The sequence below is a fragment of the Arvicanthis niloticus genome, chromosome 16 (genome assembly GCF_011762505.2).
Source record: "Arvicanthis niloticus isolate mArvNil1 chromosome 16, mArvNil1.pat.X, whole genome shotgun sequence".
In the NCBI taxonomy this organism is placed as follows: Eukaryota; Metazoa; Chordata; class Mammalia; order Rodentia; family Muridae; genus Arvicanthis; species Arvicanthis niloticus.
In genome coordinates, this window is record NC_047673.1 from 22885244 (window position 1) to 22907447 (window position 22204).

A 22204-nucleotide genomic window follows, 5' to 3' on the forward strand; every position below is an offset into this window, starting at 1 on the left:
ATCTTTGAACAGTCTAAAATATTATGACATATTTATGCGCTTGCATGTGAACAAAATCAACATAATTGGCTGGCAAATATTTTGTGTCCTCCTCCAATGTTGCCTGAGACACAGACTTCTCAGACTGCAGGGCTGCCGAAAGTGGGAATCTCTGTGCCCCAGTACTAGTCTGAATTGTATAAACCCTGCCGAGGAAGACCAGATAAGAGACATTTTTCAAAGAGGTTTTGCTTTACCTCTCTAACATTTCAAATGAGCTGGCCAGACATACAAGTGTTCTAGCTCATTTCGGATTCCCTCCCAGCCCCTTCCCGAGTGCCAGGCTTCTTTGCATGCAGGTCGATATGCTCTGTGTTTGAATAACCCTTGAGAGAGAAACTGAACGTGTTTCCTTTTGTGACACACATCTCCACTTCGGGGGGGAAGACAAGTGGAGCAAATTGGGTTACCCCGAGGATCCCATCGCAGTGTCAGTGGAGTAAGTTCGTGTTTGGCTTCATTAACTTCTCAGAAAGGTGTCTCTTCTGAGCACATCAAGTTTCTCTAACGTTTTACCTTAGCCTTGACAAGAAACCTGCCTTTGCCAATTTGCTTCCAAGCAGATGATGGATGGATGTAATGTCCCCTAGGAAGGCAGAAGCAAGAACAACAATAACATACGTTTATATTTATAGAGTGCTTTTACATATTTTTGTATCATCATATCTTTTTCCAACCTGACAAGACTAATTGGCATTATTTTTTCCTAAATTAAGAGAGCTTTAAGCCATGGAATTGATTGTCTCGCTGAAGGTCACTAGGTAATTTGAGGAGTCGGGATGGAATTTATAGCTAGCATTATCCTCTCTAGGGTTCATCTTCAAATTCTTTTAACAGATATTCAAGGTCAAGGAGGAATCCTGTGAGTAACACACAGATGCCCACTGTGCTTGATGCCTTCCCTCTGTAAGCATTGGATGGAAACTAACTGTGCCAACAAAGAGGAGGTTGACAAGAGAATGAACACAACATTGGCTCCGTCTTTCAATGAAGCAACTCATATTAGCAAAGGCAGAAGGCAGGCCAAAATCACTGATGGGGTTGTCTTTATTTTGCAACTGCAAATGGTCCATATAAAAGTTAGTCAGGCTTAATGACACATAACTACAAAGACGGGAGAACAAGAGAGAAGCAAATTCTATCAAAATGGCAAAGATTCTTAAAATACCATATGATGCAGTTTTGCTGTAGGCAAAGAAAAGTAAAGTTCTAATAATTGTGTGTGGGTCTCTAACCTGTTGCAACTTGCTATGGAGTGATTTGTGTGTGTGAGTGTATGTGTGTGAGAGTGTGTATGTGTTTGTGAGTATGTGTGTGTATGTGTTTAAGTATGCATGAATTTGCGTGTCTGTGAGTGTGTGTGAACATGTAAGTCTGCAAGTGGGTATGAGTGTGTATCTGTAAGTATATGCATGCGTGTGTGTGTGAGTGTGAATAAGTATGTGTATGAGTGTGTCCGAGCTACAGATATACTTACATACTGTTTTCTTATTCCAGGTATATTATTCAAGAGAGTTAGTCTGTGACAGTAAATATAATACTGTCCTTGCCTGGCCCAGCAGGGGAGATGAATGAATAAGCAATTATGATAATGTAATCATCTGTTGAAGGGTGCACAATATATTTTACTACTTTTATAACAATGGTATATGTCTGTGTAGGACATATGAAAAATGCCGAAAGCATGGATATCAAAGTTTAATGATGCTTGTCTCATCTTTACATAGTTTCATTTTCCCAAAATGTTCTGTGTCTTTCAAATGCTTCAATAATTAATGGAGATACTGGATGAGGAATAGGTCATGAATTCATGAACTTGTATTAGCAACGAAACCACTGGATTCACGAGCTCATAAAAACCAGGCCAAAAAAGAAAATATGTAAAAAGGATGAAAAATCTAAGAGAACTAGGATTGGTGGCAGAATATTAAAACCTTCACTGTACCCATCATGCTTTGGGCGACCCTGTGTGCCTGTGTGTGCTCACAGCAGGATGAAGGATTCCTTCCTCACCCATAAGTTTCCTGATCACCTGTGTGTTTGTGTACTAGTTGATATTCTCATGTGCCTATTATTAAAGGTTTCCAGTGGAGTGTGTGACTAGACAGGAAGTCAGCTGTGAATCTAGAGTCTATTTCCTTGGCTTTTACATCTGCCTAAGAATGAACACAGTACTTGAGGTCATTGGACAATAGCTCAATTTGTTGGATAAGTGTTGTCAAACACATGTCCATGTCTACATAAGGGCTTTCTTGGACCTTATTGACTCTAGAGAGTTAAAAACTGCTGAAAAAATAGGATCTATCTATGTATCCCAATTAGACCTGGAATGCATGGTCCTCCAGCTCTGTGTGCTGGGACTATAGGCACGTATCATCTCCTTCCCCTCCCCCCATTAATAGAGATTTTCTTTTTAATTTTATCTGGAGGACCCTGGGGTGTGACTTACTACAGCTCCCCTTCCAGGCCACTTCTCTAGGGAGTCATGTGTCCTCTATTTAGTCTAGTTATTTCCTGCAGCAGCTCCCCAACATCTTATTTAAAGCAGATTTTGTGTGGGAGGCTTATGGTAATTGGTGAATATTTTTGACAAAGTTTAATAATCACACAGTTGTATGATTCTATGTATTCTTTTTAGAAGGGGACAAATTATACTCATTTAGCCCATAAAACAAAAGTAACTTTCTTTCATGTTTTAATATTTATATAATTTCATGACTTGTTTTTTTCCAAGTAGTTTAGATTTTACCACCTACACTGTTTACATTCATACAGCTCATTTTGAGTTCTTATAGATTTTCAACACAGATTCGATTACATTTTTATTTTAAATTAATTAATTTTAACTGATGCACAAATCATGAAATTCTCTGGTAGTTCTTTAACTCAGATAATGGCTTTTTTTTTCTCTTTGGGTGACAAAACTTAATTTTAAAAGGATCTGAAAGGCTGGAGAGATGCTCAGGTGTTAAGAGTCACACTGCTCTTTCAGTGGACCCAAGTTCAGTCCCAAGCACCCATGTTTGGTGGCTCACAACCACCTGTAATTTGAGCTCCATTGAAATTCAGAGCCCTCTTGTGGCACCCATGGGCAACTGCACTATGTGCACTATGCCCTACCCTCATTTCTCCCTTGTGCACATGTAATTAAAAAGTAAAAATAAAATTGTAGTGGGAGATATTTAAATCTCCAACCTAAATATGACCGGTCAATGAAAACACAACTCAGTAATTATGAATATATTCTGTAAGCCTAGATTGGGCAGATACCCCTACACTACTCTATTCCCCAGCTATTATTATGATTACGTGAGGATTTTCCAGACCCTGCGTCTGTCCTTCTACCTCCTGCTTCCCTGTTGTCCTCTCCTTTGTAGTCTTCTCTCTCCTCTCTTCTCCCCAGTTGTCCTCTCTCTCCTCTCCCCAGTCATTGTTGTAGTCTCTGTCCTCCATTGTCTTCCTCCATTGTCTTCTTCTAGTTCTCCTCCAGTTGCTGACCCCTCTACTCTCTTCCCACCAACCTTTATATCTCCACCTCCCCGTCCTCTGCCCAATCACTGGCTTCAGCCTTTATTTTACAAATTAAGATGGGCAGAAGGTTCACTAGAAATCACCTATGTAATGACTCACACCTCCTCTGCAGTCTTTCATAGGAAAGGGGAATTAGTATCAAAATACAAGGCTGGGGCTATCCACTTTCTTTAAAAGAAAGTGAAGAAGAGGAGGTAATATTCTTGGGAAATTCTTCTAAGACAATGGCCTCTCAAAAATCACTGCAGCACCAAGTTAGTCTGGAAGCCCTTTGATCTTTCCCCTTTAAACCTCCCCCACCTCAGAAATCCCAATACTCAATAGGCTAAGGCAGGAAGATTGTGATTTTCAGGCAATACAGTATACATAGTGACTTTGCAATCTGCCTGGGCTGTGTGGCAAGACCCTGTCTCAATACAAGATGGATCTATGAAAATATATCAATATAGTTATATATTATTTACATGGATAGATACATGTTTGGCTCAAATGTCAAAATTTTCCATAAATTTGTGCACAATGCCTTTAGATTCAGAATAGACAGGTTGTGGGTAACATTAATTATTGAATTTGACAGCATATAACAGTAATGGTGCCCTCATGTTTGATGAAACTCACTTGGTTGCACAGAATAACAGATCTTTGATTCTTTGACTTACTTATTTTAGAAAGATCAATGAAAATAGGTTCACTGTGGAATACTCCAATGTTACAAGATGTGTGCTAAGTGAGGTCATATTTCCATGAGAGATAGATGATGCTTGTGAAATCCAGCAAGATTTAAACATCTAAATTTTCATCTTGACATTAGGACAGGCCTGAATAATTTTCACGCGAGTCATTTGTAGTCACAGAGCAAACATTATATCCTAAATTTTATTATCAATAATATTTATTTTCTCTTTAAGTATTAGTCTTTTCTTAACGGGGTTCTTCTTCGTTTTTCACTTTTGCATAATTTATGAGTATTCCATCCCTACAATTTCCTACTGTGGCTGCTTCAATTATTAAGCAGCTGAAGTAGAAGTGTTGCTACAAATCTTTCTCTGCTAGAGACTTGATTGCTTTTTTTTATGTTAAGAACAAGGGAATATCCTGGATGTTACATGCAGTACAGAGAGACTCTACGCATTCAACACAAGCCTAGGTTTACCATCTTCTTAGGGAACAACTTTTTGCTTGAGTGCCAAATACTTTGTCTTGTATCCAGTCACAAGACAGCTGTGTTAAGAAATCCTGGCCTGTTGCTACACCTCAGACTCCTGGCATTGCTGATTGTTACCTTGACTCGATCCACCTTTCTCTATTCAGATGAGAATTAGCCCAGTTGGCAGAAGAATGGTGTGGGCAAAGGCATCTTTCTGGAAGTTGTTTGTAGAAGACCTTTTTTGGTCTTTCTGGATATTTAGTTTTAGCAACTCTTTGCCATGCTTAGTGAATCACATCATTTTAGGGACAGCTTTTTTTCTATGAAGGCTAGATATCTAGATGGCACATGATTGCATTCCCATTGTCCTTTGCAGACAAGCCTACATCATATCCCAGGTACCATCTGTCTGCAGCATGAGATTGAATCAGAAGTCCTGTTGAGGAATAAGGACCCAATAGATACCTTTTATGGACAGCAGAAAGAGTTACGTTAGCTCCCCAAGACATAGTGGCAGATAATTTCAGCCTTGATATCCTGTGTCCACAGTGCAGCTTCTGGAAGCTTTAGGCTTGTGCTCACTCACAGTACACAGAGCCATCCTCTGCGGACATGTCTGTAGAATTGTGCTGGAAGTCCTGAAGTTTTGCTCAGTCATAGCAGGCAGTGCTATTTATTCTAAGCAGACCAAGTCTACGACTTCATTTCAGTTCTACAGCCCTCTGCATGTCCCAGTGCCCAGTTCTCTGAATGTTCTAGAAGCAAATGAATATCCTCTTGATATTTTGCAAAATTTTCGCTTTTGACATATATTGAAACTGACATAAAATTTATAAGAACATACAAGAGATGTCTTATATATTCTTGTTTTAAATGAAAAGTGTTCTTAAACAATCATTGCTTCTTAATATTTATTTTTGAAGGGTTCTTCTGGAAATAATTTTACACTCAGATGGAAGTTGCAGAAATAGAACCTATGCTGCCAAAACACGAAAAGGATAAAAAACCCAAGTCCTCGCATACCCTTTTCCAGCTTCCCCCAGTGACAACTTACAAAACAATGGCATAGTTATGAAGCCCAGGGCAATAGTTTCAGTATAGACTGCTAGCTGATCTGATGACCTTGTGTGGAGTTCATTAGTATTCACACACACACACACACACACACACACACACACACACACACACACACTAATGGATAGTTTCTAAAATGCTTTCTTTTCTATCGAAATATGTGAACACTATACCAGTATACCAGTCAGAATACCAAAGATCCCCATCTGCAGATAAATAAAGCATTAGTGGATTGAGGCATAGGGGTAGAACAATCGGGCCATGGACCAGTCAATCCATGATGTCCAGCTGCCTCTCTTTCCCAGTTGCATCCTCATGTCTGGCTTCCATGTGATGCTGCTAATGCAGGTGTGTAAAAGAAGAAGAAAGACAGTAAGAAACCCAAATGGAACCAGAGCCTCCTTCTGCAGCTGAGGACAGAACTAAGGACATTTCTAGCTTCTAGCCAAAGACAAGGATGAGAACCATTCATTTTTTTTTAAATTTTCTATCTCTAAAACCGCACGACCCGCTGACCAGCTTTGATCTTCTGTTGTTATAATTCGCCGTCATATGAAAATTTTAGTATATGTTTGCTATTATATATGTAGATATTAATGTATATGACAAATTCATTAGAGACCAGAACTTATATGAGTATGTTTACAAAATACTTAAGAGGAAAAAAAAATCTGTGCCTGGTGGAACATGCCTTAATCTCAACACTTGAGAGAAAGGGGTTAGAGGATCAGAAATTCAGGGTCATCAAGTCCAGCCTGGGCTTTAAATAAAAGCCAAGTCCACCCTGTCTCAAAATAAAAATACTTCAGAGAAATACTAATAATGTAGCTGTGATGGGAAGGTGTCCTAGCCAGTGTTCTTTTGCTGTGAAGAGACACCGTGGCCATGATAACGCTTATAAAAGAAAGCATTTAGTTGGGGCTTGCGTACAGTTTCAGAGGTTTACTCTATTTTTTTTTATCCTGGCAGGAAGTATGGCAGCATGCAGGCAGATACAGAGGAAGCTAAGAGTTCTACATTCAGATCAGCAGGCGGGAGGAAGAGCAAGAGTCTGGGCTTGGCTTGAACATTTGAAACCTCAGAGCCCACCCCCAGTGACACATTTCTTCCAACAAGGCCATGCCTACGAATTCTGTCAAATAGTACCGTCCCCTGGTGACCGAGCATGAGCCTTTGGAAGCTGTTCTTATTCAAACCACTACAGAAGAGTTAGAACTTACCAGAATTTTTGAAAAAAAAAAAAAAAGCCAAAACCCAAACCTTTATATCCTCATTTTGATAGAAATTGACACTTCCCCCTTCCTGAAAATGTGTAGCAGAATCATGAGTGAATTTTTGAAGACATGAATACCTCCACCTACAGCAGGTTGGGTTCCTACTTCTACTTGGGACTGGGAGACACTTGTGCAATAATCCACTTACCATAAAGAATTTGCATTATACGGGGTATGCTAAAGAAGACACCTGAGTAAGAAGCAGCAAGTCAAAGCTTTCACAGCCTCTTCGGACAAGATACAGATAAAACGGGATGAGGTCATCCACTATTGCCGGATAAGAATCTAGAAACTGACTTGTAAGGCTTTTCTGTGAGTTGCCTGAGATGCTTAAAGGAAAACACTGATGGCTTGAGGAAGTAATCTCCGTGTGCTCCCAGGGCAGGTGCTGATCTGGCAGAATAGATGATCATGCCTGAGAAGCAATGCAGCCTTCCCTTTTAAATTTAACTTTCTAAAACTTGGATTATCATGAAGCTCTATCAAATGAAGCTCTTGTTGTCCTCCTATTCCTAAAATGGATTTCCCCAATTCCGATAGAATCTTACAAAGTGTGTGTGTGTGTGTGTGTGTGTGTGTGTGTGTGTGTGTATGTGTGTGTGTGGGGGGGGTCTTAAAGGTTTAACTTTGTGTGTCTCACTCCTGTCTTACTGTCTGTTCAGCCAATAGAATGCAAACTCCTTATGGTTAAGAAAAGATCATTGCCCAAGTGCCTCCCAGTCCAGAAATGGTACACTAAATTCCTTATAACAGAGTAAGGGCCTTAGGGTTTTCTGAATCCCAATTCCTCTTATCTGCAGTTTGTCTTTCTAGAGTCCTTTATTTGTAAAACTGTAGAGATCTTATAAACTGTTTAATCAATGGTTTATCATTGACTTCTGAATGGCTTTGCTGTGGTATTTGTTACTTCTACCTCCTCTTAGCCTCCCTCTTCTCTGTGCATCCCTGTCTCTCATTCCTGCTAGGCAAGTGCTTTACCTAGCTCTGTACCCAGCCCAGAATGTAATTTTGGCATCATCTTATCTAGTCCGTGTTTAGGTTACTGTTCCTGATAAGCAATTGGTGCTCTACCTGATAAGTCAGTACTCAACAACATCTTGAGTGGTGCCAAGATTTCTCTAATGATGGAAATAGTTTCTATCTTAATTGAAAGTATAGTGTTGTACTTACTGCCACTGACCAAAATCATTTCAAGTGTTTTGTATGATTGAGAAACAGTTTTTTTTTTTAATTTTATTTTTAAGACTATAATATAATTGTGGCATTTCTTCTTTTTCTCTTTTCCTCTCCAAAGCCTCCCCACAGTCCTTCAAATTCTTAATGTTACTAATTGTTATTGCATGTATGTATGTATGTATGTATGTATGCATGCATGCATGCAAATACACATGTGTATTCTTAAATATAACCTCTTCAGGCTGTATAAAGCTTCTTGTATAAAGCTTTTGTATGATAGCCCAAGGTACCTGATGGTCCAGAAGCATCCTAAAGGGATGCATTACAATTTCTTTCATGTGGAGATTGACTCTCTCTTGTTCTTGACTTCTAAAACCTTTTGTGATTTGTTTCACCAAGGAAGGCAATTTGTAGTCAGTTTCTGACCTATTCATTATCCAACCTGTTTATGCTCAGTGTTCAGCACTCTTTCAGCAAGAGCTCTTCCTCTGAGGTATTCCTGTTTATTCCTCTCTCTATCATACTGCGCTGGTCTCCACAATCATTGTACACGGAGAGGCAAGTGTGTAGGAAATATGTTAAGAAGGTTAGATACTAAGACAGGGTGTAGTTTGCAAAAGGCCATTCTCTAAAGACTCATTTGTAAGTTAAGATTTTGGAGGTTTGAGGAGGTTCCCATCAATTTCAGGGACCTGAGCAATCTACTAAAATCAGTACATATCACAATTGAAGTTGTGCATATTTGCACAACGAAATAAAAATGTTATAAATCTAAAAGGAATACAAAGCTAAAAATAAACAAATGTTATAGTTTTCTATATAGGGTGAGAGATAAAAGAAAAACAGGAGCACAGGTGCATGGATCATCTGAGAGGGAGGACAAGAAGATGCGTGAGGAAATCAGATTCATCAAAGCAGCTAAGAAGCAGTGCTCACCAGCAGTCAGGACAGAGCAAGTTCAGGCTATGGGCAACTTTACCATGAGGAACTAAGGCTTTTAAGTTGCTCCTCAATCTGGTTTGTGTAAAGAGATTATCTTGTGTATTGTAGGGATGCCTCACCCGTCAGTTAAAAAGCCTATGGCCTATGGCTTAGGCAGGAAATAGAGGTGGGACATCAGAAGGAGAGAGAATTCTGGGAGATAAGAGGAAGGGAGAGAGAGGAGAAAGATGCCATAAGTTAGGAGTCAAGAAAGCATGGCTATGAGGGCTGGCCAATTGGAGTTAAGAGTAGCCCAAGTGAACCATAGTAAGCAATAACCAGGGGTTATCAATAGGAAATAGTTGTTTGTTCGTTTATTTATTCATTTATTTTTATTGGATATGTCATTTATTTATATTTCAAATGTTATCCCCTTTCCTGGTTTCCCCTACACACAGCCCCTCTCCTATTACCCTCCCCCTGCTTCTATGGGGGTGCTCTCCTCACCTACCCATGCCTACCTCCCTGCTCTAGCATTCCCCTACACTGAGTAATCAAGCTTTCACAGGACCAAAAGCCTCTTCTCCCACTGATGCCAGATAAGGCCACCCTCTGCCACATATGCAGCTGGAGCCATGGGTCCCTCCATGTGTACTCTTTGGTTGGTGGTTTAGTCCCTGGGAGCTCTGGTGTGTGTGTGTGGGTCTCTGGTGGGTTGATATTGTTCTTGCTATGGTGTTGCAAACCCCTTCACCTCCTTCAGCCAACCATTGAACTGAGCACGAGAACCCCATGGAGGAGTTCGGGAAAGGACTGAAGGAAATAGGTTTTAATAGTATAGAAGGTGAACATCTGCCCAGCCTTAATGCTAATAAAGGCTTATTATACATATGAAGCCCATGTCTGTCTTTTATTCAGGAACTGAATGATCAAAGGCAGGGTAAAAGCCCCAGATTAAGATTAAATATTTTCTACAATAGGTTGGAGAGGAGATACAAAAGTCACATCTTCACTTGTAGTTAGCGTTTTATTTTTTTCAGTAACACTCTATAAAAAAAAAATGTTTAGATAGTAGGACTTAGTTTCTCCCGTGTAAGCTCAGGGAATTAATTTCAGCAAGCCTAGCTGTCAGACTTATTCTCCTTATGGGTTTAAAAAGGGGATAAGGATATCTGAAGAATGTCTTGGCCCTAATCCTTCCTCCAGCATGTAGCATAGGGTCTGATAGGGCAACTGTTGACAGTGACTTATTGCTATGTGACATAATGATGCTATGGCCCCTGGGTAGAGTGGTCTGTCTGCAGGGGGAAGTGAGGCCAGGAACTTCTGACTGTCACTGCTGGAGCCTAGGGACTACTTGTAGTTTGCCTGGATATGTCTTACCACAGCAGAGTTCTCTTCCATCTATTCAGATGCCTATTTTGTACATTTTCTTCTCTGGAGTCAATTACGGTTAAACGCTACAGAAGTTGCTACTTGTATAGAATTCTCTCATTTCTTTTAGTTTTAGTATATACTCTCTTCTCTGTGCCGGATACAGCTTCTACAGTTGATAAATGAAAGACTCTTAAGAGGCTTGTCATCACACCAACACCTTCAGTTCGTTTCTCTTGGGCCAACTTTGAGAGAGGAAAGGACTTAATTCAACCATGGGGGTGGGCTGCTATTTTTCATGCTCCAACAGAGGCTCTAGTTATCCCAATGGCTTCCTGGAATGTTTATATGAAATTTAGAAACAGATTGTTTTTGGTTTAAACCAATTTGTCTAACATTGGTTTAGCTAAACTTTGACCTCCTCTGGGAACTCCTAGATTCATCCAGGCGTCCTCTTTTCTCCTGTGCCTTTGAGATTTTATAATTCCAACATGCAGGGCAGACATCTGCTTTTGGACAATATAGAGTAATACGGACCAGATATATCTTCCTGACTGAAACATTTTTTAATGCAGACAAAATATGAAATAATTGTTTTCAGACTTCAGATATTAGACAGCAAAAGGCATTGATCCCTAAGAGAAGACAATTGAATAAATATGAGTTGTCTTCTCTCCTCACCTTTTCTTCCTCAGAAGAGATTTCAGCTTAGAGTCCAGGAGAAGGAAATCAAAGAGACAGATAACAGTTAATTCCTAAATGCTATGTAACAAGGTTTTAAAAGTTTCCAGGTGGAGGTTTATGCTAGGCAGATTTCCAGGAAGAATCAAGATTCTACCATGGCTACACATTTCTCCTGGGAGAAGGTGACACTTTCCTATTGTACTGCCTAAAGTTGATGCAGTGTGGCACATTTGATGATCAGAGGATCTATTCTTCATCTTCTGGCTTAGATATATTGGGCTCCAGTGATCACTGTTCATGCCTTAATTCAAAACAAATGAGATTGCTTGACAAGAATTTTGCTCCCACAGCCAGTCCTGTCTTTAGAAAGTATAAATCTCAACTAAAAATGTGGGACCCTAAAACCAGAAGCTACATACTTTTGGTTATCCATGAGGCCTGATATGCATCCTAGTATTAAGTTCCCCACAGTGACTTCATTGGTACTACGATGGTATTTGTTTTCCTAGTGACAGATCTGCACTAATCAAAGCAATACCGTTATGTGCTTTCCTACAAATTATTACAACTTCTTTATTTTTATTAATAATAGCTAAGGTATATGGAGGTCTTTCTGTGAGCTAAGTTCATTTATCTTACCCAATAGTCTGGTAGGAAAATACATTATTATTGAATTGTACAGATTATGACCTAAGGCTAAATGGGTGGTAATCATCAGTGCTTCAATTCAAACCCAAGTTCAAGCCAATCTGAATGGTTGTTACACACCCTGTTGCTCCCATTGTTTATGCTCTTTGTTTACTGTATTGATCAATATTTCTTCCACTTAAGTTAATTAGGACAACATAATAATGGAAAAAAGTTGGAGTGTGGATATGATTTTTTCTTAATATACAGACTCAAAATTTTGTTCTTGGAATTGCTAATTCTTAGATAATTATTACTAAAATTAGATTTGTTTTCCTTGGGTGAGTTGTCAGTTAAATGCTATTAAAATTCCAATTAGAATACGTATGAATAACTACTTTAGCAACTAATTCAATACAAGATTATCTCTTTATTCTCCAAGAAAATGTTCACTGCCAGTAAACATGTTTCTAGCTAATCTATTTTAAATTAAACTCATTATAAATGGTATTTTATTGCTATGTAGGAATACTGAAGTTTTAGCAGCAAGAGATATTTATAATCAAATGGATGTGAATAATTCCCTGTTTTAATAGGAGGAAGAAAGATAAACATTTATTTTTATTTGTGTGCATGTGTGTGGGTGCATATGTGTGTATGCACCCACACACATATACAAGTACCTAAAGAAACCAGAAGAAGGCACAGATCCCCTGTAGCTGGAGTAACAGTCAGTTGTGAAATGCCTGATACCAGTGCTGGGAACTGAATTTGGGTCCTGGGGAAGAGCAGCAAGAGTTCTTACCTGCTGTGCTGTCTCTCCATCCTTTAGAAGAAACTTTGATGGAATTGTAGGGCAGAGAAAGAGAATCCAAACCTGAAATCTGCTAAGGAGAGTTTCCAACCAATCAGTAAATTCAATGTTGAAAATAGTTTCTTCTACATTGAGCATGGTGTATGTGAACACCACTTTAATGAGCAAACCTAGAATTTTTATTAATCAAAGAGAGAAGTGGGCTTAGGTTAGAAAGAGTGGGAAAATCAGCTGTTGAACCAGTGGCTGGAGAGAAGTGGTTTGAATGCACTTGCACTTTTAGCAAGGTGCTAGCAATTTCTCTACCGTATTTGAATTTTAGAAAAAAATGAGGCAATAAAGTACCCTGAAAATTCTTAAACCCATAAAATCTTACACAGTATTTTGTATATTTTGTCTGAGATTATTGGTAAAGCATTTGCCTTGCAACATAAGGACCTGAGTTTAGTCACTTAGCAAGCAGGGCACTGCAGATTGCAAGTGTTACACCATCACAGAAGGGGCAGAGGTGGGAGACCCCTGTGGCTTGAGGAACAGACAGTGTAGCCAATCAGTGAGCTGTAACTTCAGTGGGAGATCCTATCTCAAAAAACAAGGTGGAGAAGAGTGATTGAGGAAGATATGGGATGTTGATCTCTGGCCTCCACATGCACATGTAGCTATGTGAACACAAACATATGCAAGTGCTCGCACACACACACAGAGAGAGAGAGAGAGAGAGAGAGAGAGAGAGAGAGAGAGAGAGAAAGAGAGAGAGAGAGAGAGAGAGAGAGAGAGAGAGACAGAGAGAGAGAGAGAGAGAGAGAGAGAGAGAGAGAGAGAGAGAGAGAATAGAACACCAGCACTTTGGTGTTCTTAGGCAAAAAACAAGTATTAGATATACCACTGTTAAAACAGACAGAAGGTGGCACTCTCATGAGCTTTCTTACCAACAGTCTTCCTTTTGAAGATTCGTGTACATCTGGAATTCATGTACATAAAACTGGGTATCTCTCTTTGTCATCAGTATTTACAATTACTGTTACAATTAGTAAATATACTTTTTAATGCCATTATTAAAATGTTACAACCCATGGTGAAAAGTCAAATGTACTTATGGGGTACAGGATGATCAGTGAAGGCCCTGCTCAGCCCAGATATAGGACAGTGGTCTCCTCAACGGTTTGCATGTGTCTTTTCCCTAAAGATGTTATTTCATTTTCATATATTTATTTTTATATAATGACGACATGACATAGTCATTTGCTATAGTATAGGTATTGTTGCAGAGTAGACCTTACAGGAATTGTGGGATCTTGCACAATGATGGTTTTGTTCCTATTAAATCTCAAGAATGAGTGTTAGGTAGAGTTACTTCTAGTTATAATGTAAATAAAAACAAATAGACAAAAACTAAGATCTCACTAAGATATCACCACCGTAGGGGAATTAAAGATGAAGTTTAAAAACTCAGTAACAAGTGACACTTTGGAGAACTGAGGAAAACCAGTAAAGAAAGCATAGGACACAATTCAGGAAAAGGAAAGGAAAGGGAAAGAAAGGAAAGGAAAGGAAAGGAAAGGAAAGGAAAGGAAAGGAAAGGAAAGGAAAGAGGGTTGCTTCAAGAGAATGGCGATGAAGAATTCTAGTTAAAACAGAATGGTAATGATAGAGAAGAGGCTGCTGAAGTGAAAAACTGGCATCACCAGAGAGACTACCAATTGGCTTTGGAGTCTGGTGTAACTGAATTCGAATCCCAGCATTGCCTCTTAGTAAACCCTGTGAGTCAAAGGATGCAGCTAAATCTAGCATGCACAAAGGGATGATTGTGTGGTCTGTGACACCATGCACTTCATGTGAAGCACGAAGTACCTAGCACGTAGTAAGCTGTGATTGACCAAAAGATGATGAAGTGGAAGATTTAAAAGAGTACTGATTGGTACTTAATCCAGGGATGTGCAAATGGCCAATATGCAAGAACAAATATCTGTGGGTATTTGGGCTGAGCCCGAAATGGAACATCTGTATCCCATCTCTTCTCCCAAAGGCTCAGGGATCATTGTGGAAGAGAAGGCAACAGACAGGGACTGACTATAAGGGGAGGGTGATTATGTTCAAAACCTTCTGTATGAAAATGTCTAAGCATTACTAAAAAAGAAAACTATATTTGTATATAAAAACACAAAACCCATTAGAATCAAAGCTACATTTTTTATTAGGCAGCTGAATAGTTTTAAACTGGTGGGCACAGAGAGGAGGAAAAGTCAGGTAGATAAATAGATCCAGAAATCAAGAGAGGGATGATCAAGTAGGAATGATCAAATCAGAGTAGGTTGAAGCAGTGTGACAGAAAAAAAAACTAGATAGAAAAAGAATTTTGGGGGGAACAAATAGAAAAGTCATATTTGGGACCATTCAGCATGGTGTCTTGTATTTATTACTTGCCATAAACATGCATTTGACTCTCATGCTATTCTGATATTTTATTCAAAAAGATATAAAAAATCTTAAATGTCCTTAGTAATGTGGGAGCTATATTATAAATCTTGCGGAGTACCCCAAACTCTAAAGTAAAAGAAAATGTTAGTGTTTATAGTCTGGTTTAAACTATCTGGAAGAGTCAATAAATCAGAATTCCTTATTCCCTGGTGTGGCATAGAAGGAAATCTTTATTGTAGCCTCGTGGTATATTTATTGTGTTGTTAAGGCCACTCTCAAGAGAAACTGGAACTGAGTAAAGCTGGAAAGACTACGCACTTTCAAAGAAGGGGAGTCAAATTAAGGGATGGATCTCAGTTCTTTTTCAGGGAGTGCTCAATCTCCTGTTGTCCAGTAAGCTAGAAAACCACAGACAAACAAATGATGGAGATTCAATAAAAATTGTCCTCTTTATTTTTTTCATATCCAGTTTTTTTTCCAAAATCTTTTTAGTTTTAAACAGAACAAGACTTTTTTTTTCCTAGTTTCATGTATTTTCTGTCACATATACATAATGAAATGGTTATAGGTGAGAAGGAAACGAATGAAATAACAAAGAATCGAATGGCAAGATGGAAAGATAAGACTAAAGGAAAGCAGGGGAAGGGCACTCAAAAACAACAGTGAAAGGATGCTCTCCTGAAGTAAATGGCTATCTCCAGTTCCCAGCATTTGATATATTCCCTGAAAGCCTTTTTTTCCCAATCAGATAAGACTGCTTACTGTTCCTTTATACATTCAGAGTACACGAGCACATTCAAGTCTCTGAGAAGGAATCAATCTAACTTTGTTTAACTTGACATTTCCCAAATCTGTGTGCTCATGTTCTCCTGGGTAATAACTACTAATAGCCACAGTAATTTTATTCCTATAACATACACTTTAGGAAAAATAAGACATTGCACATTTATTTGCACATGCTGTTGAATTTTACTTTCTCTCTCTACATACAACTTTGACTGCTATTGTAATGTACCAACTTTATTCTATGTCACTATAAAAGGTCAACAGCCTGCTTTCTATCAAATACTGCCCCATTAAGTATATATACTCATGATCTCTAAGATATGAGTCTACAGTACTTGAATATATGTTTTGAACCACAAAAGATATAAATTTAGCTGAGTTGTTAGCATGCCTGTCTTTTGGAAAGACATGAGTAGAAGGTAGAATAATTACTCCTAAAGACATTCATGCCTCAGGGCAGGCAGCCAGAGAAGTGTTCAAAGATTTGGCCCAACATTCAAATTTAAAGATGAGAGAAAAGGCTCATAAACTGAGGAGTGTGGGCCTCTTCTAGGAGCTAGAGAAGACAAGGGAGCAGGTCTCCCCCAGAAAGGAGTATCCCTTCTGACAACATTTTACCTCAGTGACATCTCTGTCAGACTGCTGTTCTACAAGCCAAAGGGCAACACATTTATAATGTGTTCCTTACCATCTTGTGGGAATACATAATAACAGTCATAGAAAAATAAACAGGAATACAGAAGATAGAAGTAAGTATTTGCATTGAGAAGCCCCTATGAGAAAAAAAAATTCTCCAAAATTACTGTCTGGCAGTGTGGTTCAGAGCTCCACAGTATTTCAGAAGATTACTAGCTCACCATGTGTGTATGTGATTCAAGAAGAGTGTCTGGTTGAGGCTTATTTTAACAGGAAGGCTTGAATTAACGGTATCACAGCCCATAGCATTCCATTTTGAGATTCGAACAGAGACAGTGGCAAAGGGCTATTTTTTTTGCACCACAAACATCATCTCTGTTTAGTTGTAAGCAACAAGCCCAGTTGAGGTCTACCAAAGAGAAACTCTGCTGGCCTGTGTTAAATGACCTTCTAACAGCTTCTGTTATAAGATCCGTGTATGAAAATAAGCAAACTGAGGTGCTGCCTTTCCACATGGACGTCCATTGTTCATTATTCTTTTTAGGTATGGATCCTGACCATGGAATGAATACACAGCTTTTTTTGTGCTTCCTTTTCTTAGTCCTGTCAGTTAAGAGTGGATTGATTCCCCAGCCAATATCCCAGGGGAACCAATCAGAGCAGAAAACCTAAGTGGATAGCTTTGAGGTTTTTGCCCAGTACACAGTTGGCTAGGCAGCACTGCCTGCCAGCATTTAATGACCAAACTCCCTTGCCTCTGTTGGTGACACTGGCAAGCCTGCTATTGCAGTCTATTAGGTACATGCTGGATACAGCCCATGTACTCTACACAATTTCTCCCTGGGCAGTATGCTCAGTCTCCTCTCACAATGTGAGGGTTGTAGACAGTGTTAGTCTGCTGATGAGAATGTATTTCGCTTCGTCTATAAGTTCACTCATTCACCTTGTTTTATCAGGCATAAATGTAAAATGAAAATCATAAGCATAGAGGTATTTAGAGTCCAGTATCTTATAAACTTGTCTCTAAAAAGAAATGGGGCTTGAGATTTGGAGGCTGGAGGTATATACCTCAGGGGTAGAACACTGTCCTAGCATACATTAGGCTCAGAGTTTGATCCCAGTTCCACAAATAATATGCCACTGCTAATAACAACCATGGTAAGAATGATTTGTATCTAATGAAATAAAGAATCATTAGAATCTAGAGACTTCTAAGGAAGAGTACCAGCTGCTTAATGTAAAATATATGACCACCACAACATTGTTAATTTTAAAGGTCTGAGGCAGAGTATCATGGGTTAGAGCATCTAGCTCAAATCTGTAAATGAAGACTGAAGACATTTAGACATAAGACTTATGTCTCACCAGGTGTATTTATTCTAACTTCACAACTTAAAAAAACAACTTAAATCATAAAGAGGATATTGTCAAAAGATAACTTTCACAAGACAAATTGGTTTTGAGGTTGACATTGGATGGATCAAATTTGTCTGGAGGTAAGAGTTGTGATGATGTTAAGTTAGAAAGATGGGAGGTGGGGTCACATTTCACTCACTTTTTAATGGCACACACTGTCCTTTTTTTTTTTTTTTTTTTTTTTTTTTTTTAAATAAAGTCCTACTTAAACAAATTGTTCCAATAGAAAGTAAAAGTTAAGGCTGCAGAGATGGCGTGGCAGTTATGAGCACTGGCTGTTCTTACAGGGGACTCAAGTCCAGTTCCCAGCACACGCCTAGTGGCTCACAAACATCTGTAACTCTAGTTCCAGGGGATTTGATGACCTTTTCTAGCTTCAATAGACACTGTGTATGCATATGTACTTCTATACACATACATTCAGACACAGACTGTAAAAATAAATTTAAAATAATTTTATAAAGTGAAAGTTAAGAGCCGTTCTTATGTAGACATTAGACTTATTTTCTGAGTCAAAACCAAGTGCCCTGTCTTCTGATGGATGAGAGTTACCTCCCCACTTACAACCCAACCAAAAAAATGATTCTTTGAGACTAAATGGAATGATTCTCATGGGTATTTCCTTGTTTAGGACACTAGTACTAAAATGATTCTTCAGGACAAAGATGGAATTATTTTCTTGTATTATACACAATGATTTATTTAGACAGCATGAAGACACTGATCTATGACCTAATTTCAACAGTAACATTGGGATGGGAATTGGTCATATGTTATTGTGGAGAATAGGGAAATGGTCTCACTGCCAGTGTCTTCAGTGGAGCTTAGCATACAGGCATATGTGCCAACAATAACACTAAGCCACATTTAAAACATATTGGAATCTTCCAAGTACATTGAACAAAACTTTGAACAAAAATCAATTTTGGTGTCAGCAATTACTATACTAATAAAACCACTGGTATGGGTCTGTTTTTTTTTTTTTATCGTGTGTGTGTGTGTTTGTGTGTGCATGTATATGCAGATATCTTGTGCATTTATGTGTACAAGTTCATATGTATCATGCATTCAAGTAGAAGAGGGAGGACGACCTCAAGCACTGGTTCTTGCTTCCCATCTTGCTTAAGACAAGGTCTCTCATTTGCTGCTGTATGTGCCAGGTGAGCTGTCCTATGAGTGTTGGATTCACTTGTCTCCCATTCCCATCTCACCAAAGGGGCATTGGAATCATAGATGGATGCTACCACATCCAGCTTTATATGAGGCAATCTGAACTCAGATCCTTTTGTTTTCATGATAAGTGCTTTACCCATGGAGCATCTCCCAATAGCCAGGATCAATTTTTCCATTATAATTCACTGATGATTAATTTGATTTTGTCATTGCATTGCAGAGATAGTAATCTTTGGGTAGGTGTGCATGGAGTAGACAGACAGAAGCACATGAGTGTGCACTTGATGTTCCCCATGGATTTAGCTTTGAGTTTTATGAGACTGACCTTGTGGAGTTTCTCTGACCCAGTCAAACCTCTCATAACCTGGCAGAGTGAGTGGCATGTGAATTATTTAAGCACAGTAAAGCTTAGACACAGAAGAAAGGAAGAGCTGTGTTCTCAGGCTTTGAATTAGTTCTAAGGCATCTTCCCAGGAGTTTAGCTTCTGTGGGATGCACATTTGGCCAGAATAAGGCAGTGATACTGTTTTAATTTCACAGCATCACAATGCAGAGAACCAGCTCTAGAAGCATTTATTTTGGAGAGAGGTTTTGTTTTGTTTTGTTTTGTTCTCCTTAACATGGGATCCCTCTTTAGATTTCTGACTGTTACCTGGTGTGTGACTCCTAATTCAACTTGGGCATGGTTTATTTTTATAATTTTTTTTTTTTTTTACTTGAGATTGTTTCCAATTGTTAACAATTGGGAATTGTTAACTCCCAGTGTCTCTACACACTATTTGAATTCCATGGCCAATTATTTTACAGAGAAATGGAGCTATAGCTGAGTGCAACTCTCACCTAATCTGTATGATGTCTTGGGTTCCATGTCCAGAATGTATAGACAGACAGACAGATAGATAGATAGATAGATAGATACATACATACATACATACATGTATATATACATGGATAAATAAATAGATTATTGATAGATACATGTATACATGCATACATGCATACAAACATAGAAGACTTTAAAAGAGTATAAAATGATGAGTCAGAATTAGAGAAGACTTTGAACACTACCATTCTTTGAGGGTGACATCTTTTTTAAAATTTTGTAATATTTATGTACAGAAAAATTAGTGTACATTTAATCTAGTTTAGTGGCAAGTTCTTTAGCCTTTGCCTTTTCTGGCTTGGCAATGCGAGCCACAGACTTAGGACCCAGGCGAGGGTGACGTCTTTTATTTGTTAGCCTGTGGTATCTAGTAGGGGTATTGTCACCCAATTATAGCGTGTTTTCATTTTAACCTCTCTCTCTCTCTCTCTCTCTCTCTCTCTCTCTCTCTCTCTCTCTCTCACACACACACACACACACACACACTCACACATACTGCTTCTATGGTAGTAGGTAGGTTTCCGTATCTCTTTTCCAGACGACCTCTTCAATGTTACTTATCCTTCCCTGTATTCTGTTCCCTAACTATCCTCCTACTCTCTGCCCCAATTTGCCCCCTTTTGTTCTATTATTTCCCTTTAAGCCTTTATACTTTCTGTCTCCCTTGACTTGAAAGTCACCTCAACTTTATCCCTTACTTGTTTCCTGACCTTTGCGGTTATTCCAAATGAAACACAAATGTTTGAAGATTCAAAGCTATCATCCACAATCGATAGAAAAAAATGCCATGTTTGTCTTTCTGCATCTGGATTGTCTCACTCAAAATGATTGTTTCCAGCCCCATCTGTTTATCTGAGAATTTCATCATTTCATTTTTTAATGGCGGAATAATATACCGTTGGGTAAATATACCATATTTTCACTATCCATTCATCAGTTAATGGACATCTAGGCTGTTTCCATATTTTGTCTCTTGTGACATAAGCAGCAATGACATCTTCAACTTCTTATTTTTCTAGATGCTAAAAATTTAACTAAGAATTCAGAAAGATATCCTTTCATTTCTTAAAAATCATCAGACCACATGTCTCAAGGATAAACCAGCTTTAAGAATGTCACAAAAGCACCACCCTAGAGCCAGGCTTTTAACATGATAGACTTAGGGAACACTCACCTAAACCATAACAAGGTATATTTTCAGTATATTCCAAGATGTAAATGTAAATGTGTGTAAGTGCCTGTGTGCCTGTGTGCATGTCTCTCTCTCTCTCTCTCTCTCTCTCTCTCTCTCTCTCTCTCTCTCTCTCTTTCTCTCTCTCTCTGTGTGTGTGTGTATGTGTATATATGTGTAAAATATAGTACTGTGGACATATTTATATGTATACTATTTATTTATATAAATATATTAATTTGTTTATAAATGTGTTTTTTGATAATGCCAAATCTACTGCATGGCTTCATTTTATTTTACTTAAAGCTCAAATTTATAACTTGAGTCCAGAAATCAATACCTTTGGTTATTAAAATATCTATATTAAATTTTAGAAGTAGGTAGTAATATCTTCATATATATATATATATATATATATATATATATGAATGATTAAGGCCACAAGGGCTTTAGAAACTGGGTCTTTTTACAATTACTTTTGTAAGTGTCTTTCCTTTTATATTATTTATTTTTTATTAGAGTGACTTATTTATCAGTCTGATTTATTATTAATTTATTGAAAGTTTTTGGAAAAAGCTGTTGAAAGAGAGGAAGGAAAAGGAGATAAATAGACAGACACACAGATAAATATGGTGCAAGGCTGTACTTTTCAAACATTACAAAGACATGAAGAAAAAGCCCACATAATTTACTTCCCTTTCCTCATGTCCAGCAGGGAATGTAAGAAGAAATCAGTGCACCTGTCAGCCAAAGAGCTGATCCACAGCGAGAACCAGAAATCAGACCGAGAAGCAACAAAAGGATTCTGTTTACGTAGGTGGGTATGATAAGCTTTGAACCATCCGTGATGACACAGTTGACTCTGCCAGTTCTTAGGGTGGACAGCTGCTTCTCATTATTGTTGAAATAATAAAATAATAAAAAAAAAAAAAAAACAGAGTAAGAGTAGAAAAACCCAAATGTGTTGTTGATAAAAGAACAAAATAATGTTCAGACTCAGGGCGGAGTTAACTATTCAATGGAAAATGCTAGAAAGACAGAAAAGCTAGGTGTGGGGACA

At 38.4% G+C, this 22204-nt stretch overlaps 1 long non-coding RNA gene across 1 annotated transcript in view; it reads left to right on the forward strand.

Annotated features, from left to right (window-relative positions):
- LOC143434603 (uncharacterized) overlaps positions 1 to 21955 on the forward strand; it is a 144105-nt gene extending 122150 nt beyond the window's left edge. Inside the window, exon 3 of the long non-coding RNA XR_013104220.1 lies at positions 21857 to 21955. This is a non-coding gene — a long non-coding RNA (uncharacterized LOC143434603). The remainder of the gene's footprint in view (positions 1 to 21856) is intronic.
- The last annotated feature ends 249 nt before the right edge of the window (positions 21956 to 22204 follow it).